This window comes from Anomaloglossus baeobatrachus, chromosome 10, assembly GCF_048569485.1.
Source record: "Anomaloglossus baeobatrachus isolate aAnoBae1 chromosome 10, aAnoBae1.hap1, whole genome shotgun sequence".
Taxonomy (NCBI): Eukaryota; Metazoa; Chordata; class Amphibia; order Anura; family Aromobatidae; genus Anomaloglossus; species Anomaloglossus baeobatrachus.
The window spans coordinates 61,540,693-61,564,599 of NC_134362.1; the positions used below are offsets into that span (position 1 = coordinate 61,540,693).

General features: G+C 47.0%; 1 protein-coding gene and 1 non-coding gene across 2 annotated transcripts in view; both read left to right on the forward strand.

The window, feature by feature from the left end:
* RPLP2 (ribosomal protein lateral stalk subunit P2) overlaps positions 1–23,907 on the forward strand; it is a 32,472-nt gene that overhangs the window by 6,727 nt on the left and 1,838 nt on the right. The window lies entirely within an intron of this gene.
* Positions 146–278, forward strand: LOC142255519 (small nucleolar RNA SNORA52). The gene has a single exon (XR_012727444.1). It is a non-coding gene; the product is annotated as a small nucleolar RNA SNORA52 (small nucleolar RNA).

A 23,907-nucleotide genomic window follows, 5' to 3' on the forward strand; every position in this document is an offset into this window, starting at 1 on the left:
TATCGACCTGCTCTCCAGCCTATTATACAGAGGGTGTGATTTTATAGAGGTATAATGTCTCTGAGATGAGACCAGGGAGAGGTGGCAGATTTGGGAGCTTTCACCTGACATCTGGCACCAGACGGTGGTGTTTGCTGCTGGTGAGCGGTCCATCCTAATACCTGGAGGTTCCTCTGTACCTGCTGGGTTTCGCTTGTGGACCAGATTAACTTGGAGAAGCTTTTTCGTGAAATGAGTTTTGCTCCACTCTCTCATTATATAAGCTTCTCTGGACACATTCTTGTCTTATATTATGTCTTCTATTGGAGTATGTGAAGACCTGAACACTGGCTTGTATTCTTCTTCTTATCGCTTTCTGATGGAAATTTTAATCAGGCGTTTGTGGTTTAGTTCCCTTGTCCCACACAGGTTATTTTACATTTTAGGCAATTTTATAGGAACCATAAGATAAGGTATAACTTGCTGTAGGTCTGACTGCTGTGACCCCTAGGAATCCTGAGATTGGGGCTCAAGGACCCTGAGCAACTGGGCTCTACAGCCGACATTCATTGTCTTTGGGACTATTGGAAATGGCCACCGAGCATTGCACTCGGCAGTCCCTTAGACAATTAATGGAGCGGTGCTCAGACACTAAGTGATCTCAATCTTATCCCCTTCAAGCTTTCATTCAGTGAAATATGGAGACAAAAAAAAACAGCGCTTTCCTCATTCAAACTAATGAAGTGAAATTAAAACTTATTTTTTTTTACCGCCATTATGTGCCGATTATTTAGTAATGTGCCCTGCAGTAATGTTCCCATTGTTTATGCTCTAGTCAATGGCTCTACTGTAGGGCCCTGGTTTTTACTTGGTGTAGATTTATTTATTTCTCCCCCCAATCATTGAGGTATTTATTTTCTGCGTTTTTCTTTGTTTTGCTCCAAAAGGTCAGAATATCTGACCAGACTCCATACACATGAAAGACTTTCAGCATTTTAGACTAAAACTCATTATAGTCTAGAATTAAAAATAAATACAAATTGCCAATGATGAATACATGTAACCAGAACAAGCGGAGCGGTGAACCTTCAGCAACATGAAGCCTGGTGTATTGTGCTGTTCGCTCCCTGGTATGGATCATAATAAGGTAACGATGGTGCTGTAATGCTGCTGTCGTCACTGGCTGTCCCACCATGATTAGATTGATGTTTTAAAACTAAAGTTACACAAGGGGAAATGTCTTGTTTTGCTGTCCCGAGAAACGTCCTGTTACCAGTTGCCCCCCTGGGCATTCAGCATTTAGAGAAAATGGACAGAAATGTCGTCATCTTTCTGTGGAAATGAACAGTACTTGTGGTTTTAACTTTACAGGATGGTTTATTTCAGGACACGAGAGCGAGCCAGTCCATGTCATGATCACTTAAACTTGGGGAAAGGGGACACTTGGTGTATATAGCGTGATTAACCCCTTAACGCCCCATATCCATCACAAAGTAGGCTCAGGAATTGCTCAACACGCACCAGGTGTTGGGTAAATTTAAATAGCCGGCATGTGTGCCTTTACAGCTGTCAATGGAGCGGAGTGTCGCCCGCTGCTGTTAACCATTCAGATGCTGCTATCGATCTCTCCCAGCTGCATTTAAATTATTATTTATTATTATAGTGACATTTATTCCATGGCGCTTTACAAGTGAAAGAGGGTATACGTACAACAATCATTAACAGTACAAAACAGACTGGTATAGGAGGAGAGAGGACCCTGCCCGCGAGGGCTCACAGTCTACAGGGAATGGGTGATGGTACAATAGGTGAGGACAGAGCTGGTTGCGCAGTGGTGTACTGGACTGAGGGCTATTGTAGGTTGTAGGCTTGTTGGAAGAGATGGGTCTTGAGGTTCCTCTTGAAGCTTTCCATGGTAGGGGAGAGTCTGATATGCAGATGTAGAACGTTCCAGTGTATGGGGAGGCACGGGAGAAATCTTGTACGCGATTGTGGGAAGAGGAGATAAGAGAGGAGTAGGGAAGGAGATCTTGTGAGGATCTGAGGTTACGTGCAGGTAGGTACCGGGAGACTAGGTCACAGATGTAAGGAGGAGACAGGTTGTGGATGGCTTTGTAAGTCATGGTTAATGTTTTGAACTGGAGTCGTTGGGCGATGGGAAGCCAGTGAAGGGATTGGTAGGGTGGCGAGGCTGGGCAATAGCGAGGGGAGAGGTGGATTAAGCGGGCAGCAGAGTTTAGGACAGATTGGAGGGGTGCAAGACTGTTGGAAGGGAGGCCAGAGAGCAGGAGGTTGCAGTAGTCTAGGCTGGAGATGATGAGGGCATGCACTAATCTTTTTGCTGATTTTTGGTTAAGGAAAGCACGGATCCGGGAGATATTTTTGAGTTGTTGTAGTCTGCATGAGGTAAAGAGGGCTTAGATGTGTGGCTTGAAGGAGAGAGCAGAGTCGAGGGTTACTCGACGATTGTTTGCCAGTGCCCGCGTGCACCGACTTAATCAGCTCCCTGTATTGTGATCGTAAGGAAACTACTGAAGGCCACTGAGGCTGAGCGTCATAGCAGACCGCGGTTTGTATTATATACTACACTACTGTGGTTATCGATCAGACTCTCTCAGGTTCAAATCCCCTGCAGGAAACTAAAAATAGTGTAAAAAAAAAAGAAAGAAAAATAAACAAGTTTTGGAAAATGGCAACAAAATCCCAATTATTTTAAATGTAGTGGGTTTTTGCTTTGTTTTTTTTAATAACCAACTTTGGAAATTTTTTTCACCCCTTAGGCTATGTGCGCACTTACCGGATTTTGCCGCGGATTTTCCGCGGATTTGCTGCATGTTTCGCTGCAGAAAATGTTCATAACATCTCTGCAGTGAATCACCAGCAAATCCTATGGAGAAAAAAAAATCCTGTGCGCACTGGGCGGAATTTGACAGCTGCATGTTTTGCTGTGGGAATCCCGCAGCAAAAACAAGTGCATGTCACTTCTTTTCCGCACATCGCTGCGGGATTTCACTCCATTGCCTCCAATGTTAATCATGAAATCCCGCAGGGAAAAACGCAGGCAGCAAATTCTGTGCGGTTCACTGCGTTTTCCTGCGTTATTCCCTGCGGTATTTCGCGGTTTACCTCCGGTAATGTGCATCGCTTGTCTGCGGTTTTGCAGGGAAGTGATGTCATTACAGGAAGAGGAAGCCGTGCAGAGAGTAAACACACACACAGATCACACACACAGACACATCACAGACATAGAACACATAGACACAGACACATAGAACACACATAGAAAGAAAACGGAAATATAGAAAACAAAGAACGTGGGCTCCGCTGCATATTCACCTTGCAGCCGAGGTAAGCACACAGCGGCGGCCCGGTATTCTCAGGCTGGGGAGGGAGAGGGGCAGGGATAATGTCCCCTGCCTCACTCCCCCTCCGGCAGTCGAGAATATCAGCCGCAGCTGCCCCGGCACTGTCGCATGCATTATGCGGCAATACCGGCGTGTCCTCGGCTCTTCTTGCCACCGTGTAGCAGTGGTAGCAAGGTAATACAAGGGGTTAATGGTGGTGGGGGACCACCGCCATTAACTCCAGGCTTGATCATGGCAGCGTCTGAGACAGCTGACATGATCAACCCGTAAGTAAAGTGAATAAAACACACACACACAGAAAAATCCTTTGTTTTTAAATAAAACAAACCAGCCTCGTTCACCATTTTATTAACCCCCCCCCCCCCCCCCCAAACAAAGCTCCGGCGTAATCCACAGGTCCTGCGCTGCTTCCATCCAGCCGCGACTGACACACAGCCCTGAATGAAAGCAGCAGACAGCAGAGGTAATTACCGGTCATTTCCCACGGCCGGTAATGTGAACTCACTGCCGACCGTGGGAAATGCAGCGATCTGTCATCTATCTATCTATCCCTCTGTCTGTCTATCTATCCCTCTGTCTATCTATCCCTCTATCTATTCTTCTGTCTATCTACTATCTCAGAATTAAATGACTTTTTCTTTGTCGCTCTATTGGGAGACCCAGACAATTGGGGTGTATAGGCTATGCCTCCGGAGGCCGCACAAAGTATTACACTCAAAAGTGTTAAGCCCCTCCCCTTCTGCCTATACACCCCCCGTGCTCCCACGGGCTCCTCAGTTTTTTGCTTTGTGCGAAGGAGGTCAGACACGCACAGCACAGCTCCACAGATTAGTCAGCAGCAGCTGCTGACTGTGTCGGTTGGAAGAAAAGTGGGCCCATATAGGGCCCCCCAGCATGCTCCCTTCTCACCCCACTCTTGTCGGCGGTGTTGTTAAGGTTGAGGTATCCATTGCGGGTACGGAGGCTGGAGCCCACATGCTGCTTTCCTTCCCCATCCCCCTCAGGGCTCTGGGTGAAGTGGGATCCTATCGGTTTCCAGGCACTGAGACCGTGCTTCATCCACAACTCCTGTGGAGCCTGATGGATAGGAGCCGGGTACCGTTCAGGGACATGGCCCTGCTACGTGAAGGTACTCTGTATCCCTGTGGGGACCGCGCACGGCAACACCTCAGCTTTGCTGGGTGTGCTAGTGCACCGGGGGACCGGGTTAAACTGTGCCATTACACACTCAGCGTCGCTGAGTGTGTTTATATGTAGGGGCTACCGCGCTAACCGCCGCTGCCATGGGAAACTGCGGCGCGGCTGGGACTTGTAGTTCGCCGGGGACTTCGGCGTTGGCCGCGCTTTTACGGCGGCCACGCTTATACTCGAGTCCCCGGCTTGGCTTGTGGCCTAGTTTCCTTTTCTCCCGCCCTCAGCCCTGACAGGCAGGGGAAGGGCGGGACGCTGCACGGAAGAGCAGCACTGAGGGCTGGAGTATGATTTCCATACTCCACCCCCCTCACTGTGCACAGTGTGAGCACCTCGGCTACGCCCACGGCTCCCTCCTCTCGTCAGGACGCCGCAGCCATTTCCTGTCAGCTCCTACGACGCTGCAGAGAGGGACAAACCCTGAGAGACCCAGACACGGTCTCTGGTGGCCTCATAACCGCTTTAGGCGGCTGGTAAGCAGCACCTGTGGTGCTAGCCTCATGGTGCTGTAGTGTACTGATACATTATCTGTTTTTAGTATATATTTTACACTGTATGAGCACAGTTCATTCTGGCTATATACCCTAGTGTGTTACTCAGGGAAAACAATAGCATGGCGCCCACAAAAGGCAGGGGTGCCAAAAACACAGGCTTATTATGCTGCCTGCGTCGCTTGTACGACCCAGCTGCCGGCAGGTTCCATTGACCCTCATTGTGTGCAATGTTTCGGCCCCTGTGTCACTTCTTCAGCCAGGGCCTCTGCTAAGAGGGGCCCAGGGGGAGCCACCTGTTGACACTGTCCTAGTGACGGGGACGGAGTTTGCAAAACTCTCTGAGACTATGGCTAAGATACTAGAAGGCTTGCAGTCCAGGCCGGTATCTCAGCAAAGGGACTCTGTTGAATCATTGTTCCCTGACCCCCTCAGTTGGACCAACAATGTCCTCCCGGGGTATCTCATGCATCCCAGGCTGAGGGTTCTGACTTAGACCCCAGCCCCAGACCGACTAAGCGGGCTCGCTTAGAATTTCCATCGACATCATATTGTTCAGGGTCTCAGCGGGGGGAATCTCTGGTTGATAATGCGGAGACAGCTGATCAGGATTCTGATCCTGAGGCCGCTCTCAATCTTAATACTCCAGACGGGGACGCCATACTGAACGTTCTTATTGCGTCCATCGATCAAATGCTGGATATTTCTCCCTCAGCTCCTCCGGCGGAGGAGTCAGCTTCTCTTACACCGAGTATGTTTCTAGACCACTCTGATTTCAGAGAGGCACTCCAGAATCATCATGCTTGTCCAGATAAGCGTTTTTTCTAAGCGCCTTAAGGATACACGTTATCCTTTTCCCCCTGACGTGGTTAAAGGTTGGACTCAGTGTCCCAAAGTGGATCCTCCAATCTCCAGACTGGCGGCTAGATCCATACTTGCAGTGGACGAGGGGGCCTCGCTCAAGGATGCCACTGACAGGCAGATGGAGCTCTGGTTGAAATCCATCTATGAAGCTATCGGAGCTTCTTTTGCCCCAGCATTCGCAGCTGTATGGGCGCTACAAGCTATCTCAGCAGGTCAAGCACAAATTGAAGCAGCCACATGCACGGCCGCGCCACAAGTGGCATCCATTACCACCCAGACCTCGGCAATTGCGTCTCACGCTATTATTGCTGTCCTGGACTCTGCGAGCCGTACGGCAGTCGCGGCCGCCAATTCGGTGGTACTCCGCAGGGCCTTGTGGCTACGGGAATGGAAGGCAGATTCTGCTTCCAAAAAAGCGCTTAACCAGTTTGCCAATTTCTGGCGACAGGCTGTTTGGCGAGCGTCTGGATGAAATCATCAAACAATCCAAGGGAAAGGATACATCCTTACCCCAGTCCAAACAGGACATACCCCAACGGAGGAGAGGGCAGTCGAGGTTTCGGCCCTTTCAGGGCGCGGGCAGGTCCCAATTCTCCTCGTCCAAAAGGTCTCAGAAAGTACAAAGGAACTCTGATGCATGGCGGTCTAAGTCACGTCCTTAAAAGGCCACCGGAGGCGCCGCTAACAAAGCGGCTTCCTCATGACTTTCGACCTCCTCTAGTAGCATCCTCGGTCGGTGGCAGGCTTTCCCGCTTTTGCGACACCTGGCTGCCACAAATAAAAGACCGCTGGGTGAGAGACATTCTGTCTCACGGTTACAAGATAGAGTTCACCTCTCGTCCCCCGACTTGATTCTTCAGGTCATCCCCGCCTCACTAGCGAGCCGAGGCTCTTCGGCAGGCGCTGCGCACTCTGAAGGCAGAAGGAGTGGTGATCCCGGTTCCTCTTCAGCAACTGAGCCACGGTTTTTACTCCAACTTGTTTGTGGTCCCAAAGGAGGACGGGTCTTTCCGCCCGGTCCTGGACCTGAAACTGCTCAACAAACATGTAAAAACCAGACGGTTCAGGATGGAACCCCCCCGCTCCGTCATCGCCTCAATGTCCCAAGGAGATTTCCTTGCGTCGATCGATATCAAAGATGCTTATCTCCACGTACCGATTGCTCCAGAGCACCAGCGCTTCTTGCGCTTCGCCATAGGAAATGAACACCTGCAATTCGTGGCACGGCCGTTCGGCCTGGCAACAGCTCCACGGGTTTTTACCAAGGTTATGGCTACTGTAGTAGCGGTCCTCCACTCTCAGGGTCACTCGGTGATCCCGTACTTGGATACTGATCAAGGCACCCTCTCAAGAGGCATGCCAACACAGCCTCGACGCTACCCTGGAGACTCTCCAGGGTGTCGGGTGGATCATCAATTTTACAAAGTCAAATCTGACACCGGCCCAATCGCTGACATATCTTGGCATGGAGTTTCATACCCTCTCAGCGATAGTGAAGCTTCCGCTGTTCAAGCAGTAGGCACTACAGAAAGGGGTACAATCTCTCCTTCAAGGCCAGTCACACCCCTTGAGGCGCCTCATGCACTTCCTGGGGAAGATGGTGGCAGCAATGGAGGCAGTCCCTTTCGCGCAGTTTCACCTGCGTCCCCTTCAATGGGACATCCTACGCAAATGGGACAGGAAGCCGACGTCCCTCGACAGGACCGTCTCCCTCTCTCAGGCGACCAAAGCTTCCCTTCGGTGGTGGCTTCTTCCCACTTCATTATCGAAGGGGATATCCTTCCTACCCCCATCCTGGGAAGTAGTCACGACAGACGCGAGTCTGTCAGGGTGGGGAGCGTTTTTTCTCCACCACAGGGCTCAGGGTACGTGGACCCAGCAAGAGTCCTCGCTTCAGATCAACGTTCTGGACATACGGGCAGTGTATCTTGCCCAGAAAGCGTTCCAGCAGTGGCTGGAGGGCAAGCAGATCCGAATTCAGTCGGACAATTCCACAGCGGTGGCATACTTCAACCACCAAGGCGACACACGCAGCCGGCAAGCCTTCCAGGAAGTCCGGCGGATTTTGATGTGGGTGGAAGCCACGGCATCCACCATATCCGCAGTTCACATCCCAGGCGTGGAAAACTGGGAAGCAGATTATTTCAGTTGCCAGGGCATGGACGCAGGGTAATGGTCCCTTCACCCGGACGTGTTTCAGGAGATCTGTTGCTGCTGGGGGGTGCCGGACGTCGACCTCATGGCGTCCCGGCACAACAACAAGGTACCAATGTTCATGGCACGGTCTCAAGATCCCAGAGCTCTGGCGGCAGACGCCTTAGTTAAGGATTGGTCGCAGTTTCAGCTCCCTTATGTGTTTCCTCCGCTGGCACTGTTGCCCAGAGTGTTACGCAAGATCAGGACTGACTGCCGCCGCGCCATCCTCGTCCAGACTGGCCAAGGTGGTCGTGGTACCCGGATCTGGGGCATCTCACGGTCGGCCGACCGTGGACACTACCAGACCAAACAGACTTGCTATCTCGAGGGCCGTTTTTTCCATCTGAATTCTGCGGCCCTCAACCTGACTGTGTGGCCATTGAGTCCTGGAGCCTAGCGTCTTCAGGGTTATCTCAAGACGTCTTTGCCACTGAGACAGGCTAGGAAACCAACGTCCGCCAAGATCTACCACAGGACGTGGAAAATTTTCCTGTCGTGGTGCTCTGCTCAGGGTTTTTTCTCCCTGGCCTTTTGCCTTGCCCACTTTTCTGTCCTTCTTTCAATCTGGACTGGAAAAGGGTTTGTCGCTCGGCTCCCTTAAGGGACAAGTCTCAGCGCTCTCTGTGTTTTTTCCAGAAGCGCCTAGCCAGGCTTCCACAGGTACGCACGTTCCTGCAGGGGGTTTGTCACATCGTTCCACCTTACAAGCGGCCGTTAGAACCCTGGGATCTAAACAGGGTTCTGATGGTTCTTCAGAAACCGCCATTCAAGCCAATGAGAGATATTTCCCTCTCACAACTTTCGCAGAAAGTGGTTTTTTCTAGTAGCAGTCACTTCTCTTCGGAGAGTGACTGAGCTAGCAGCATTGTCGTGCAAAGCCCCTTTCCTGGTGTTTCACCAGGACAAGGTGGTTCTACGTCCGGTTCCGGATTTTCTCCCTAAGGTGGTATCCTCCTTTCATCTCAATCAGGAGATCTCCTTGCCTTCTTTTTATCCTCATCCAGTTCACCAATGTGAAAAGGATTTGCACTTGTTAAATTTGGTGAGAGCACTCAGACTCTACATTTCTCGTACGGCGCCCCTGCGCCGCTCGGATGCACTCTTTGTCCTTGTCGCTGGCCAGCGTAAAGGGTCACAGGTTTCCAAATCAACCCTGGCTCGGTGGATCAAGGAGCCAATTATCGAAGCTTACCGTTCGGCTGGGCTTCCGGTTCCATCAGGGCTGAGGGCCCATTCTACCAGAGCCGTGGGCGCGTCCTGGGCTTTGAGGCACCAGGCTGCGGCTCAGCAGGTGTGTCAGGCGGCTACCTGGTCGAGCCTGCACACTTTCACGAAACACTATCAGGTGCATACCTATGCTTCGGCGGATGCCAGCCTAGGTAGACGAGTCCTTCAGGCGGCGGTTGCCCACCTGTAGGAAAGGGCCGTTTTACGGCTCTCTTACGAGGTATTATTTTACCCACCCAGGGACTGCTTTTGGACGTCCCAATTGTCTGGGTCTCCCAATAGAGCGACAAAGAAGAAGGGAATTTTGTTTACTTACCGTAAATTCCTTTTCTTCTAGCTCTAATTGGGAGACCCAGCACCCGCCCCTGTTTTTTTTGTGTACACATGTTGTTCATGTTGAATGGTTTCAGTTCTCCGATATTCCTTCGGATTGAAGTTACTTTAAACCAGTTTATAATTCTTTTTCCTCCTTCTTGCTTTTGCACCAAAACTGAGGAGCCCGTGGGAGCACGGGGGGTGTATAGGCAGAAGGGGAGGGGCTTAACACTTTTAAGTGTAGTACTTTGTGCGGCCTCCGGAGGCATAGCCTATACACCCTAATTGTCTGGGTCTCCCAATTAGAGCTAGAAGAAAAGGAATTTACGGTAAGTAAACAAAATTCCCTTCTTTTTTTTCTTCAATGTGCTTTATTGCATTGAATGCAATAAAGCACATCCCAACCCGCACGCGGCAATACCACGGTAAAACCGCGGCAAACCGCATGCGGTTTTCGGGTGCGGTTTCCCGCGTTTTTTTACCGCGGGTGCGGTAATCTTTGAGAGCATGCGGAATTTTCACAAGAAAATTCCATTTCCCAGTGCGCACATAGCCTAAAATGGGTTATCCACTACTGTTCATCCACAGATAAATAAAATCAGGAGCAGAGTTAGTCAGTGAATAGTGACTTCCTGCAGCCAACTGCATCGTTCGGTTGATGTCAGCGCTGTTATTACCAGTGGTGATGGGTCAGTATCACGCGCAGATTGCAGCCAGTTGGATCAGCAGCTGCTCTTTTCAGCAACACATCAAAATGTGATCAAGGCAGATGTCGCCTCTAGGAGCAGCAGTGCAGGCATTATTGGAATGGCTCGTGAATGCTTTGATTAAGCTGGGGGTGTCTTATAGTAAACAATCTTAGGGTATGTGCGCACGTTGCTTTTTACCTGCTTTTTACCTGCTTTTTTGCTGCTTTTTCTTCTGCGCTGTTCAATGCCAAAATGGATGTGTTCTTCTATTCAAGCAAAGTCTATGGGAATTTGGGTTTCTTGTTCACACTATGTTGTTCAAAATGCTGCCTTTTTGTGGCAGAACTTTGGTCAAAAACTCAGCTTTGCAGTGCAAAACCCAAATGGCAAAAACAATTGACATGTTGCTTCTTTGAAAAGCTGAGTTTTTGACCAAAGTTCTGCCACAAAAAGGCAGCATTTTGAACAACATAGTGTGAACAAGAAGCCCAAATTCCCATAGACTTTGCTTGATTAGAAGAACCCATCCATTTTGGCATTAAACAGCGCAGAAGAAAAAGCAGCAAAAAAGCAGGTAAAAAGCAACGTGCGCACATACCCTTACACGGTACCCTATGCAAGCCATAAGTGTACAATTTTACCATCAAGCAATCGCTCCCCTCCATCATTGGAAACCGTAGTGATTCACTCCTCTTGCACCTGTGATGCCTCCATTTATTGGAGGTCTTGCTGCATCCTTGTAGTGCATTCGTTGTTTTGGCCTGGGCAGTTTATATCTACTGCCATTTTTATGAGTAATTGCTTAGCTATTGGAGGATTTAATTCCGTAATTCCTTTTTTTTGTGTGTGTGGTTTGTTTTTTTTATGCCTCATATGCATAGGTTAATAAGGAATTATGACTCCTGGAACAAGAGTAGAAAAAGTGCAAAGAAAAATTGTCCTGACTTCCTGTTCCTGTCCTGGCTGAGGTGGAAGCTTAGAGGAGAATCTCCTGCCACCCCTCACAGAAACCGACTAAAAACAGACCCCCCCGGACGAGCCACCAAACAGAGAGCAGCACAGGAGGTTACCTAAAGCAGACAGCTATGGAAAGGTACCTCCTGAGAAGCTCTGGGAGCGGTGAGTCAGCCTGGAGAAGCTTTGATATGGACAGGGGAGAAGATAAGATAATGGCGCCGAGCCTGATGGGGGAGGAGCCTGAACGCATGGTGAGAGACACAGAAAAGCAAACACAGAGCTGGAAGGGGAGAGATAAGGGAGATATGAGCAAGGAGACAGGAGATAAGGAAGATATGAGCTAGGAGTCACAGGAGGACACAGCAGGAGAGAGGTGGATGCAGGGGACTGATGACGGTGGATCGCAATGGGAGGATGAAGGAGATATGGAGGCAGAGGGGAGAGAAGATGCAGACAAAGCAGGGCAGCTCAGAGACACAGCAGTGTTGGAGGATGAAACTGACAAACAGCACAGGGAGATTAATCCCACTCAGACTCACAGGAAGTCAAAGGCAAGAATTCATAGTACCCCTTCCAAAGGAAACAAAAAGCAGCCTACTACACCAACATCACAAGCCTGCAAGCTATTGGGGGATGGAGGTGGTGGCCCAGTCCAGACAAAGAGAACTAAGAAAACAGCACCACCTGCAGGCCAAGACAAGTACACACAAAAGCTTAATGTGGACTATAAAAAACTCGCTGAAGAAGTGACATCACACTTGTCAAAAGAGGTTAAAGTGGCTATTGAGGCAGCCATACAAACATCATTAGCTAATATGCAAGAACAGATAAATGCCCATGCCTCTAGACTGGCAGAATCAGAGCAGAGAATATCTGACTCCGAGGAGACAATACTGGCTATGCAAGCACAAATAGCAGCTCTAGCAAAATCTAATGAATACTTGAAGGATAAAGCAGACGATTTGGAAAACAGATCGAGACGAAACAACCTACGTATAGTCGGGTTGCCAGAGTCTGTGTCGATTGGACAGTTGGATAATATATGCGAGTTGGAGCTACCGCAGGCCCTGGGCATAAAGGCGAAATTCAGAGTTGAAAGAGCCCACAGAGTGGGTCCACTGAGACACCAGGAGGCGAATAAGGGAGAGGGCCAAAACTCAAACAAGAATACCCCGATAAGAGCCAGGCAGGTGATTGTCAAGTACCTTGATTATAAGCATAAGGAGGAAATATTGAGGGCCTTTAGAGAACGAAAGCGTCCACTACAATATCAAGGCAACAGACTGCTAATTTTTGGGGATTATTCAGCGGAAGTATCCAGAAGGAGAAAAGAATTTACCAAAATTTGCTCATTTCTGTACAACAAAAAAGTAAAGTGCCAGCTATTATACCCTGCTACACTGAAAGTTAGAAACCCCAATGGCTCGTTTGTATACTACAAGGACTACAAAGAAGCAGAAAACATTCTCATGGCAGAGCTCAACAAGACCAGGTCAGAAAGGCAAGAAAAAGGAGCTAGTGGAGAAGGGAATAATAGAAGAGGATCCCCCACAAGCTCAGGAAGAGGTGTGGGACGTCTTGGGGGACAAAAGCAAGTCGAGACCAGGGAGGAAAGGAGGCCAAGCCCGGGTCGACAGCATAATTCTCGCCTGGAACACAGGAACCAACCCTTGGAGAGAAACCATGATACCTGAACTGGAACTCGCTCATTGTTTTTTCTTTTTTTGCCTGTTTTTTTATTTTTTTTTTTTTATTTTTTTTTCTCTTCCCAAACAGGGAGAGGCGTTGAGGAGGATGCATTACGGAGAGAGGGTTGGGGAGGTGAGAGGAGGAGGGGGAAGGGAGAAAAGAGAGGAAAACATCCCAAAGTCTGGGTCCTCTTCCCCCCCCCCCTCTTCTTTTTTTTTTTTTTTTTTTTTCTTCTTTCTTTCTCCATCTTCTCTCCCCTTGGTCTTTTTTTTTCTTTTTCTCCTTTGTCCAGGAACATCATCCAAATTCAAATGAAGTGGGCCTGTTCTGGGCGGACTGATGGCTACCTGGAGTCAGAGATAAGTAGGACTGGAGAATCTTGCTGAGGTTTTGACATACTGTGCTAATTTTTGCATAATTTTCAAAGGCTTATTCAAGTTTGTCCGGGGATAGAACATATATTTTTTGGGGGGTGATTAGGGAGCTACATATTTTGGCTAGGAATAGGGGAGCTCACCAACGTGGCGGGAAGCGCCGTGGATTTCTCGGAAGGGAAAATATGTTTTACAGTTACATGCTTTTTGTTGTATTTGTTATATTTGCAAGGTGGGGAAAGGGAGTGTCGATTTTGGGGTACCAACTGTGATTCTAGTGTCGAACATCTCGTCTTCCTTGATGCAGGGGCCCATAGGGGAGGGAGTAGTAAAAGCAGAATACACAGGTAAACATGATACAGATAACTACGTGGAATGTTAAAGGGCTGAGATCACCTAACAAACGAGCAATGATATTGAGACATCTGAAAAGACTAAAGACAGACATTGCCTTATTACAGGAAACCCACTTGGGGGGGGAGGACTTTTTCCGCATGAAGAAACATTGGGTGGGCACCGTTTACGGGGCAGCGGCACAAGGTAGAAAAGCGGGCACTATGATTCTAATAAATAAACAATTCAGTCATGAGGTAGTGGCACATGAGGCAGACGACCATGGAAGGTGGCAGCACTTAACAATCGTTAGTCCAGCGGGTAAACTCAGTATTTATAATGTCTATGGCCCAAATTCACAACAAATCACATTTCATGATGACATAAAGGCCATCATATTAGCAGATGGGGAGGCTAACATTATAGTGGGAGGCGATTTTAACACCGTCCCAGACTCAGCTGAAGATAGGAGGAGGGGCGAGGAGGGGACAGCTAATGTGGGCAGGAGTTTAGACAATAGGGATGTAACATTAGAAGACGTAGGACTGAAAGACATCTGGAGACTAACTCACCCACATGACAGAGAGTATACACACTTCTCTCACCCTCATGATAGCTGGTCACGTATTGATCAGTTCTGGATCTCGCAAGACTTACTGAGTGGTACGCAAGATTGTGTGATAGAGAATATGGTGATCTCTGATCATAGTCCGGTGAGATTGGGCATTAGAGAGAAATTCAGGAGAGGTACAGATATCATATGGAGATTCCCATCGTTCCTTCTCAGGCAAGATAATTTCCATAAGGTGCTACAGGAGTGGTGGGGAGAATTCGCAGAGGACAATAAGGAACATAGAGAGTCCCCAGTGATATTTTGGGAAACGGCAAAAGCGGTCCTAAGGGGCCGTCTGGTGGGGTACGCAGCCATGATCAAACGGAAAACCAATGAGAATTATAATTTCCATAGTGAAGCAGTACGGGTAGCATATACAAATTATGTGACAAATAGATCTCCCATGACAAAAGGCAGATGGCTGGAGGCAAAAGAGGGATTTGACGAATGGGCCAAAAAAAAGGAACAACTATTCTGGTCGCACAAGGAGGTTGACTTACATAGGTTTGGCAACAAGGCGGGAAGGATGTTGGTCAATCTGGCAAGGGGCAGCAGAAAGATGACAGTGATCTCTAAACTGAAAACAAAGGGGGGAGAGGTGACTACGGATCCTAAGGACATTAATAAACTGTTGGGAGATTACTATAGAAAACTATATGGGTCAGGGAATAACGACATGACTGATGAGGCAGAGTGGCTAAGACAAGCCCAAATGCCTAGCTTGACGGAGGAAGATTTGAGTGCCTTAAACGCAGATATCACAGTAGAGGAGGTGACGAGAACAATTGGGGAGCTTAACACCAACAAGGCACCGGGACCTGACGGTTTCAATAGTGAATTCTATAAGGCTCTGAAGGATCTGATCTCGCCGGATCTAACCTCAGTCTTTAATGCTTTCCTGGGAGGGGCGGAAATACCCAAAAATTCCAACATAGCATATATTAAATTACTCCCCAAGGGAACCAAGGACCTGGATGATCCCTCTAGTTATAGACCTATATCGCTCATAAATCAGGATTTAAAAATTATGTCCAAGATCATGGCTAATAGACTGGCCGAGATCTTACCTAGGATCATTACGAATCACCAGGTGGGGTTTATTAAGGGGAGAAATGCCGTTACCAATATCCGAAAGACAATTCTAGTGGTAGACGCGGTTAGACTGGGTCTCACTGAGGGAGGGGCTAGACCTGCCCTAGTTACACTTGACGCAGAAAAAGCGTTTGATAATGTAAATTGGGGGTGGTTAGACAGGGTAATGGAGGCCATAGGGATTGTAGGCAAGATGAGACTTTACATTAGAAACCTTTATGCCAACTCGGGAGCTAGGGTACACACTCCGGGCTTTCTATCAGACGTGTTCCCTTTGATGAAGGGAACAAGACAGGGCTGCCCATTATCTCCTCTTTTATTCAACCTGGCAATCGAGCCGTTGTCAAGAATACTACAGGGACAAAATAGCTTTAAAGGAATCAAGATAAGGGGTTCAGAAGTAAAGACAGCGCTTTTTGCTGATGACATCATACTTTATATGGGGGACCCCGGTGCGGATTTGCCACAGACTCTTGCCTTGATTGAAAAATTTGGCTCATTCTCCGGTTTCAAACTGAACAAAAAAAAATGCGAGATCATGTTCCTAAAGGGGCATCATGGGACAATGGGGGGACAAATAAGGGATGGCTGTCTATGTGGAATTCCTATAGCACAATCTTCAATTAAATACCTGGGAGTGCATATAGGAAGATCGGTGGAAACAATCTATAACTTGAATTATGGACCGCTAATCAGGAAAATTATAGTTCAATTAAAGGGATGGAAAGGTCTGCCACTTCCATTACTGGCAAGATGTCACCTGATAAAAATGATGAGCTTTCCTAGGCTGCTGTATCCCTTCCAGACAATCCCGCTATTGCTAAAACTAAAGGATGTGAATAAGCTCAACTCCGCGTATACAGAATTTCTGTGGAGGGGAAGGAAACCCAGAATAAAGCTGCGTACGCTGATGAAGTCAGCAGAGGAGGGAGGTCTAAACTTTCCAGATGTCCAAGGGTATAATCTTGTATGTATCATGAGGCATGTAATTGATTGTGTGAGAGGAACGAGTAGGCACTCAGATCATGCGATGGAAACTAAATATGCGTCACCGTGGGATCTGACGTCCATTCTGCACTCCCCACTATCCAGGGTTGAAGGGCACATAAGGAACTCAATTATATTCCGAGACACCATGCTAACATGGAAGTCGGTAAGGAAAAAACTGGGGCTCTCATGGAAAGTGTCCAAGTACTTGAACCCCTGGGCATTCCCAAATTTTCCCCTGGGACGAGAAAACAAGCTATTTACTAGATGGAAAGAGAGGGGAGTCAGGAGAATGATAGATGTTATGAATGTGGAGGACAGGAGGTGGATGACAGGTCGGGAAGTGTTGGATAAGTACAACCTTAATAGCTCACATGTCATCCAGTATGAACAATTGAAACATGGAATAATAGGAGACCTGGGTGTGGTTGGAAGAGAGCTGAACAGAAGTTCGATTGATGAGTTACTGGAATGTGATGTAACAAGTATAAATGTCTCTAAAATATATCGATCGCTAAGGGGGGTGCTTATCTCACGGGAGGATAGTCGGACTTTAAAAGCGTGGGGGAAACAATTGGGAAGGGAAGAAGTGGTGGATGATATACTGAGAGGATGGGTACAAGTGCGGAAACATATTACCAATGAGAGATGGAGAGACACTCAATTCAGAATTCTACATAGGGCCATTATAGGTTTCAACATACCAGGTAGGGATAGGTGGTGTCCTAAGTGTCAAAAAGAAAAAACGGATATGCTGCATGGGCTATGGGAATGTGAGACAATCGCTAGGTTCTGGAACCAAGTCAGACTATTTGCCCAGTCAACATGGGGAATTTTCAGCAAACTAGACTTAATGGTGTGGATTTTCCACTCCTTTGAGGGAGGAGTAGGAGGAGGACCGAGCACGCAGGAAAAGAGGAAATACGCAATAACGCATGACATAGCCATGATAGCTAAGCGTTGCATCTTAAAACACTGGATTCAAAGGGAGGGCCCATCCATAAAGGAGGTTGTGGGCGAATTACACAACCTTCTGAAGTGGGAAAAACTAGAAGCGGAGAGGGATAAAGATGGGTTGACATCCAAGTTTTTTGTGAGATGGAGACATTTTATTGAAAGCCAATTCACACAGGGAGAAATAATTAACCTGATGGCACCTTTTGTTCACTCGGAGTGGTATATCCTGAGCGATATCCAGGACAGCCTGGGTAAACTGAGAATCACCTAGGAGGGGGCTCTGGCGGGAGGGGGAGACGAGACGGTTGGGAATACCAAGACACGCTAGCAAAATTTAAATCATTCAGGGACGACACAGAGATTTAACGAATTGTATTGCATATGTTATATTATATTTCATTACCTCTGTTTTGGTTTAATGTTACTGTATACTATCTTAAATCGAACAGCAACATGGAACTCCAAATTGGGGTATCACCCACCTCTATGTCACATTTTGTCAGACGAATGTTCTTTTTTTGCAATGATACTTGTCATGTTTTTACAAATTTGAAAAATCAATAAAAAACGTTTTGGAAAAAAAAAAAAAAAATTGTCCTGCGGTTTAAAGGGAATCTGTCACCAGGCTTTTGTATTGCCACCTAATCTGACAGCAGCATAACGTAGGGGCTGAGATCCTGATTCCAGGGATGTCACTTACCGGGCTGCTTAGCGTAGTTTTGATAAAATCACTGTTTAATCAGCAGTAGATTATCATTACAGGACTACTTGCAGGGCTGTGGAGTTAGTCGGTGTTCATTTTGGTGGAGTCGGTATAAAATGGACCGACTCCTAAAATATATACCGTATTTTTCGCTTTATAAAACGCACTTTTGTTCCCCCAAATTTTGGGGGAAAGTAGGGGGTGCGTCTTACAATCCAAGTGTGTGTGTGTGTGTGTGTGTGTGTGTGTGTGTGTGTATATTATTACACTACACTACACTACAGAGTCCAGGGGAGGTGGGGGCAGCTCTGGAGCGGTGCTGGGGGCAGGTGATGGCTGCGGGCGGCTGCGTTAGATCTCCTGCTCCCGCTCATATATAATATGCACTGCCGCTGTCCATCACCGTGGTTCTGAAACCGCGGCGATGGGCTGGGGGAGCGGTGCATATTATACAGTTAGGTCCAGAAATATTTGGACAGTGACACAAGTTTTGTTATTTTAGCTGTTTACAAAAACATGTTCAGAAATACAATTATATATATATAATATGGGCTGAAAGTGCACACTCCCAGCTGCAATATGAGAGTTTTCACATCCAAATCGGAGAAAGGGTTTAGGAATCATAGCTCTGTAATGCATAGCCTCCTCTTTTTCAAGGGACCAAAAGTAATTGGACAAGGGACTCTAAGGGCTGCAATTAACTCTGAAGGCGTCTCCCTCGTTAACCTGTAATCAATGAAGTAGTTAAAAGGTCTGGGGTTGATTACAGGTGTGTGGTTTTTCATTTGGAAGCTGTTGCTGTGACCAGACAACATGCGGTCTAAGGAACTCTCAATTGAGGTGAAGCAGAACATCCTGAGGCTGAAAAAAATCCATCAGAGAGATAGCAGACATGCTTGGAGTAGCAAAATCAACAGTCGGGTACATTCTGAGAAAAAAGGAATTGACTGGTGAGCTTGGGAACTCAAAAAGGCCTGGGCGTCCACAGATGACAACAGTGGTGGATGATCGCCGCATACTTTCTTTGGTGAAGAAGAACCCGTTCACAACATCAACTGAAGTCCAGAACACTCTCAGTGAAGTAGGTGTATCTGTCTCTAAGTCAACAGTAAAGAGAAGACTCCATGAAAGTAAATACAAAGGGTTCACATCTAGATGCAAACCATTCATCAATTCCAAAAATAGACAGGCCAGAGTTAAATTTGCTGAAAAACACCTCATGAAGCCAGCTCAGTTCTGGAAAAGTATTCTATGGACAGATGAGACAAAGATCAACCTGTACCAGAATGATGGGAAGAAAAAAGTTTGGAGAAGAAAGGGAACGGCACATGATCCAAGGCACACCACATCCTCTGTAAAACATGGTGGAGGCAACGTGATGGCATGGGCATGCATGGCTTTCAATGGCACTGGGTCACTTGTGTTTATTGATGACATAACAGCAGACAAGAGTAGCCGGATGAATTCTGAAGTGTACCGGGATATACTTTCAGCCCAGATTCAGCCAAATGCCGCAAAGTTGATCGGACGGCGCTTCATAGTACAGATGGACAATGACCCCAAGCATACAGCCAAAGCTACCCAGGAGTTCATGAGTGCAAAAAGGTGGAACATTCTGCACTGGCCAAGTCAATCACCAGATCTTAACCCAATTGATTTGAGCATGCATTTCACTTGCTCAAATCCAGACTGAAGATGGAAAGACCCACAAACAAGCAAGACCTGAAGGCTGCGGCTGTAAAGGCCTGGCAAAGCATTAAGAAGGAGGAAACCCAGCGTTTGGTGATGTCCATGGGTTCCAGACTTAAGGCAGTGATTGCCTCCAAAGGATTCGCAACAAAATATTGAAAATAAAAATATTTTGTTTGGGTTTGGTTTATTTGTCCAATTACTTTTGACCTCCTAAAATGTGGAGTGTTTGTAAAGAAATGTGTACAATTCCTACAATTTCTATCAGATATTTTTGTTCAAACCTTCAAATTAAACGTTACAATCTGCACTTGAATTCTGTTGTAGAGGTTTCATTTCAAATCCAATCTGGTGGCATGCAGAGCCCAACTCGCGAAAATTGTGTCACTGTCCAAATATTTCTGGACCTAACTGTATCTGCCTGCACCCTCCTTTGATGACACATGCCCACCTGTGTTAGATATGGCCCCATGCTGCCGCCCATAGTAAAATAAACACTACTCACCTCCTCCAGCACTGATCTCCCAGTTTCCCTCCTGCTGCTGTGATCATGCACGCAGAGATATCACTCTGCTGTGCCGATCACATGACCGGCCGAGAACCAGGAAGTGGAGGAGGAGCTCAACCACAAGGAGGAAGACACCGCTGCAGAAGGTAAGGAAAGAGTTTTTTACTAAAAGCAGCAGCCTGGGGGCGATATCTAACACAGTGGGCCGTATGCCAGCCCAAGGGGGGCTATATTAAATATAAGGTGGCCATATCCAGATTAAGGGGGCTAATTTTAGGATGGGGGGCTATGAGGGACATATACCCTATATGATTTGTTAGAGGGACACTGGCATTATAAGACGGACCCCATTTATTAAAAAATTCTCTATTTCTTCACCAAATTTGGGGGTGCGTCTTATAATCAGGTGTGTCTTTTATAAAGCGAAAACGACAATTGGGTCCAGTAGTTCAATGCAGAATGTGCTGAATATTTTTTCATAGGAATTTGGGAAAGTTATGAAATGTCCTTTAAATGTCTGTTCTATTCCTGATGTAAGGCTACATTCACACACGGCGTTTTTGCTGCATTTTTTTGAGGATACGTTTGTCAGCTGCAAAAGCAGATTAGCTTTTTAAAAAAACGCATCACCTGAAAGGTTTTTGAGCTCATAAATGTTTTCAAAGGCAGATTAGAAAAACGCCATACGCCAAACTGACATGCTCAATCTTTGTGAGGATCCGTTTTTGAGGCCTCCAGTTTCTCCAGTGGAAAATGTTTTGCAAGACTACGAACTCAAAAAAGAACAGGTTCTTGCTATTGTAACAGACAATGCTTCAAACATAAGTAGAATTAAACTCATGAATGAGAGTAATGAACAACAGCTAGAAGAAAATTTAGGATTCAGTATGTGTGAGATGGAAGGCCACAGCGCTGTTCATGTAACTGAGGAACAAATAGATATTACAACAGAAGAACAGCAAAATGATACTTTAGGATTAGATGATCTTGTTGAAGCTGCTTCAAAACACTTTCATATTCATCACATGTGTTGTTGTGCACATGCTGCAGCTGGCAATAAGAGAGAGTCTGCAAGAGGGACATGCTGAAAATCTGACTGGAAAAGTGAGAAAATTGGTTATTGCTGCCAGAACCCCTAAAATTGATTCCATTTTGAAGAGACGTGCTAGGAAAGGGGCAATTGTCGATCACGCCACTCGGTGAGGCAGCACTTGTTTAATGATTGAGCGATTACTTGAACTAAAACTGTTTCTACAGATATGGCGAACCCTAAGGTAACCCTAAATGAAGGTCAATGGACACAGGTGGCTGAATTGAAGGAATTGCTTAATCACCCATTTACCGTGCCTAAAAAGTTACAAGCTGAGGATTTAACTCCGGGCATTTTTATAAGCGCGTGGAAGAACTTGCTATTTTGCCTGTCCCAAAGAGGAGGTTTAATCGCAGATGGCATTTCTGCTTCAATGAAACGGAGAGAGACACAACTATTGGAAAATAAAATTCTTCTGGCAGCTGTTTGTGGACCCAAGTCATCGTATACTGCTAGATGATCAACAGCTTAAGGAAAAGAAGCTCTGACTGAGGTAGCAGTTAGGATGAGCGGCTACAGGACTGCCAGGCGCAAGAGGACTTGGGTTCTAAAGTTGTATCCAATAAATATATTTTGTTCTATCGAAATATCTTGATTATTGCATCATAAAAATGATTACATGTCATGTTCACATTGTACTACAATAAATTTTTCACTTAAATATAAGCATTATATGTGGGGGTCATGGAGTCAGTCACAGGTTTGGCTTATCGACTCCACAGCCCTAACTACTTGGCATGCTGCCAAGTAGTCCAGCATATTCATCAGCTCTGTAGAACTGCTAGATCTGCAGCAGAGAAAACATCGATTTTATTTATTTTTTTTATCAAAATTACAGCAAACCGCTCAGCAAGTGACACATCACTGGAATCCGTGTCTCTGTCTCTACATTGTGCTGCTCTCAGTTGGGGGAGCAAAAACCTGGTGACAGATTCCCTTTAAATGGATCTGTCACCATATTTCGCAGTATGAGCTGTAGAGTTATTACATAGATCTCTTGGTAACGAAGAGGACGGTGTATGTACATTGAAATTCTATGTAAAAAAAACCCTCATCCTAACTCAAATTATACGTTCTTTCGAAAGAATCCAGTTAAAAGAACAAATTGGCTCATGAGACAGTGTCTGCAGCCTGACTACCAGCTGCAGCTTGTACTGAGCAGTGTGAGATTCAATCGGGAGGAGGCACACTGAGGAGCTGACAATCAAATCAGACTAGTTAAATATATAGCCATTCTGCAGAGGTTCTTTAAAGGAAACCTGTCAGCAGAGATTTAGCTTGAAACCTAAAAGTTTCCCCCTCTGCAGCTCCTGGGCTGCATTCTAGCAGGTTCCTGTACTTTTTGTGGCCCCTTTTAAACCAAATTAAATACTTTATAAGCCTGTACCTTTTTGGTATGAAAATCTTGTAAATTATCCATGGGGGCGGGCCCTCTGGTGTCCGTTGCTCTCCCTCCTGCACATTGACGCCGTCCCTCCTGCACATTGACGCCGTCCCCCCACGCTCCATTTCGTACATCAGGACACCGCCCACTGCGCCCGAGGTGCCGCCCACGCCAGGACTGCTGGTGACGTGTGCCCACCCATAATCTCGTGGACGCGCTTTCCCCCACTGCCTCCAGCGTTCTGCGCAAGCGCACGCTGGCCAGATGACCAGACGTCACCTCCTTCCCATCTTACCCTGAAGCAGGGCAAGATGGGAAAGAGGTGACGTCGGGTCATCTGGCCAGCGAGCGCTTGTGCAGAACGCTGGAGGAAGAGGGGAAAGTGCAGTCACGAGGTTATGGGCGGCACTTGCTGAGGACAAATCACAGCGTCGCCCATAACCTCGTGCCTGCGCAAAACGTCACCAGCGGTCACACGTGCACACACTGCACAGTCAGCGCATGCGCGGGACATCGGGCGCCCAGGGGCGGCATCCTGAGGTATGAAATTCAGCATTGGGGGCGGCGTAAATCGGCAGGAGGACAGTAATGGACACCAGGCAGCCCGCCCCCATGGATAATTTACAAAATTTGCATAGCAAAAGGTACAGGTTTATAAAGTATTTAATTTGGTTTAAAAGGGGCCACAAAAAGTACAGGAACCTGCTAGAATGCAGCCCAGGAGCTGCAGAGGCGGAAACATTTAGGTTTCAAGCTAAATTTCTGATGACAGGTTCCCTTTAAGTACACCAGCCTCATCAGGTCTGCATTTTGTTTTATGGAATCTGGTGATCGCTCCAATGTAAAGGCTAATGGATATATTAACCATATACATAATATTGCTTTAATCCGGCATCATTGGGTCCTCATAACTACTGAATTAGGTAGTCATAGTTTAATTTCTCTAAAGCTGTCACCTATGACCTGCCGGTGTTAAGAAAGCCTGTAACCAACAGTTAATGCTGCACTAAAAGCAAGGAAAGCTTTCACACATGGTGTTTTCTGAACGCTGCGGTGCCTTTTCCGTGGGTGTTCTGGTTTGTACTCTCGGGGTAGAGAGCATCGATCTCCGCACTTATCTGAGTACGTGTTGTATCAGCATTTCCCTGGCTCCTTCCAAGAAAAGAATTGATAAGGAAAATCTTATTTTTTTTTTTTTTTTTTTGCAGCTCATC